The sequence below is a fragment of the Spermophilus citellus genome (genome assembly GCF_964194105.1).
Source record: "Spermophilus citellus genome assembly, chromosome: 18".
Taxonomy (NCBI): domain Eukaryota; kingdom Metazoa; phylum Chordata; class Mammalia; order Rodentia; family Sciuridae; genus Spermophilus; species Spermophilus citellus.
The window spans coordinates 10,045,274-10,048,692 of record NC_138200.1 but is presented as its reverse complement, the minus strand read 5'-3'; positions in this window follow the sequence as shown (position 1 = coordinate 10,048,692).

Genomic DNA, 3,419 nt, shown 5'->3' with positions numbered 1-3,419 from the left:
CCCGGCTGAGGGTCGAGAACTGCTGGCTGGAAATATCAGACAACGGAGACGCGCTTACCCTCATCAAAGGAAGGTCAGATGAAAGATATCTCTAGAAATTTAAAGCCCAACGGTGGGAGAGAATCAGCTTTAAGTATCTGCAAAGTCCAGAGAGTGACACCATTTTGCTACTGACCAGGAAGAACCTTCTTGCCTCCTGGAGCCCCTTCCTGAGTTGCAACCACAGTAGGATCAGAAACCACATCCCCAAACTACGGAAGCTTCATAAAAGTTCCAGGTGGGGAAAACAGTAAGAGGTGCCACATCCTTCCTTTGTCGGGGGTTTCTGCTGGGCTGCAGGCCAGGACATGGAAAGAGAGAGAAAGTATAACTTAGTAATGATAATGAAGGCTCATGCTAATGAAATGAATGCTAATGAGAATGTAATACCAATGAAAATGTAATGCTAATGAATGATAATGAATAAGTACATTATTGTGTTCATTTTATGTACTTTTGAACATTTTTAAATTGATCATGAGAAGATATTAAATAAAAGTGACCAGAAAATTTCATGAGATCTGACCTAACTTTATCTATTGACAGGGGAACAACCAGCATCACAAATTTAAAATGAAGGTGTAAAAGCAAAAACTCCTTTGTATTTCTATCCCCAAAGTCATGCTTTGTCCATCAAGATGATTCTATTTAAGTATGATAATGATTTTGCTTCTCATTTCACAAAGCATTTTAGTCCTTCCATCCAAATCTTTCTATCTTTACAAATGAGCTAAAAGTTCCTTTCAGAAAAAAGTTGTCAAGACCCTGTGAGCCAAGACCTAAGAATTTAAGTTGGAGAGGGGTGTGGTGGAGTGTGGTCCAGGTTTTAGTCTTCCATCATGAAAGTCACCAGCCCTCCTTTGGGACCTTGAAGCCCCTAACCTCCCACTTCTAAGATTCACATCAAATCCTTGTTTTTAGGAACCAGCTAGGAAGGGAGACAAAGAAATAAAGAGTAAAGCCAAGTGTGGTGGTGCACACCTGTAATCCCAGCAGCTCAGAGGCTGAGACAGGAGGACTGCAAATTCAGTTCAGCCTCAGATATTTAGTGAGGTCTAAGCAATTTAGCAAGGCCTTGTATCTAAATAAAAAAATAAAAAGGGGGCTGGGGTTGTGGCTTAGAGGTAGAGCGCTCACCAGCATGTGTGAGGCCTTGGGTTTGATCCTCAGCACCACATGAAAATAAAATAAAGATATTGTGTCCACTTATAACTAAAAAATAAATATTAAAAAAAATATATAAGGGCTGCAGATGTGGCTAAGTGCTTACGTGTCTTTTTGAGTTCAATACCTGGGAAACAAAACCAAACAACCAAAAAACAGTACAGATCTGGTAAATTTAGCCCCACAATTGCGGGGGGGAAAAATCAAGAAAAAATCATCCTTTTCAAGTAAGTGCAAAAGGTCTTCAGTGGTTCCCTCTAATCTCTCTCGTCTCTCTGGCTCCCTTTCCATCCTCAAGCTATGGCCTTTGTTCTTCATTCCTGTGATCTTGTTTGTTTTGCTGCTGACCATAAGAATGGACTAAAAAATGGGATCCTCTAAATGCTGACACAGCTAACCAGCTCCAGTTAGTGCTGGATGTCTGATTCAAGGTGCTAGGAAAAGCTGATCTCTGTGCCTGGTTTCTGATCTGATCTGAACTTCATCTAAAATATCCTATATCTGGCTAGGTGGGAGGAGCACACCTATAATCCTAGCTACTGGGAAGGGCAGGAGGATTTTAAGTTTGAGGCCATAGCAACTTAGTGAAACCCTGACTCAAAAATAAATTTAAAAATTTTAAAGGACTGGGGATGTAGCTCAGTGCTAAAGCAACACTGGGTTCAATTCCCAGTACTAAGTAAACAAACAAGCACCTTGTACTTTCACAGAAACTCAAGTAAAGGGAAGACATTGAGATATTAATCTGCCCCCCATCTGTGTTGCTAGCACCCTTAATAAAAGCTTGCTTTCTTTTTCCCCAATTCTCATCTCTCAGACATTGACTTTCGACGTGATGGGCTTCCAAACCTGAGTTTAGCATTGTAAGTAGGCCACATGTAGCATTATATTTGCCTTTGTATTGCTTTATTTTGAATTCCATCATAATGAAAGATGATACTCAGAGAATGTGGTCTCTAGAGACTTGAATGTAGGTACTCTGCTGCTGCAGTCTGGCTGGGCACAATTCAGGAGCCACTTGTCAAAAGAAACAAACTTTATATTTAGAACACAAGCCAAACCACACAGCTCTTCAGGAAAACCTTCAGAGCCCAACTGCCACCATGGGCTTCCCACAAGCCTCTCCACCTCCCCCACTCCTACTGCTCTTGAGGCCGATTGGCTGGGTCGTGTGGGCGGAGCCAAAAAAGTCCCCCAATGAGCAGCTCCGTGGTCTGAAAGGGCGGGAAACAACCCAATGAGCATCAGTTGGCAGCTAGAAGTTTGCTGGCCGCTCTGAGCCAATCATCAGCTGGCGGCTGGAAGTTTGCTGGCAGCTGGAAGTTTGCTGGGGCCCCTTCGGCTGTGGCTCTCAACACTCTGCCTGCCCCTGAATTTCAGAACCAGCCTGACCCATTCCTCCTCCTAAACTGCTGAGCAAAGAAGCTTCACACTCAGTTCTTTCCTGGGTAGGGGTTGCACTTTACCTAATGGCCACAAGATGGCGCCCTAGCCTTTTGGATCTCAAAGGGGAACTTCAATATTTCGCCATAAATGTTTCATCTTCCTAATTGATTTTAATTTTCAGGCAGAGTGAGAACAACTGAATTAATGTGTAGCTTTGACAGATATTGATGATTGTTGGATGGATTGATTTTTCACTAGGGGCTCGTAAATGGTGATCTAAGTCCATAGTTTTTTCTGTTTTTTGTTAACAGCGAGTTTTCAATAAAGAAAACCTTCTCTCATTAAATATTTGCTTTTCCCTGGTACATTTTGTACAGGAAAGGCATGTATAATGCTTAACTCCTTATTTTATTTAACTTTCCACAGAATAATGTGTTGGTTCCTTCTCATTCACCATGGAGAGCAGTGAGTTCTGTTCTTGTATTGTTATAAACTCTGTGAACTTTAACTTAATGGATTTAAAAAAAAAAAAAAGTAGTTGTAGATGAACACAACACCTTTACTTTATTTATTTTTATGTGGTGCTGAGGATCGAACCACAGCCTCACCTGTGCTAGGCAAGCACTTTACCACTGAGACACAGCCCCAACCCAACTTAATTGATCTTGTATTGGTTTCCTATGGCCACTTGTGACAAAGTTCCATAAAACTAGTGGCTTTAAAACAACAGAAATTTGTTGTCTCCCAGTTCTGGAGGGCAATGGTCTGAAACCACTTTCACTGGACTGAGGTCAAGATATCGTCAGGGCTGGGCTCCCTCCAGAGACACT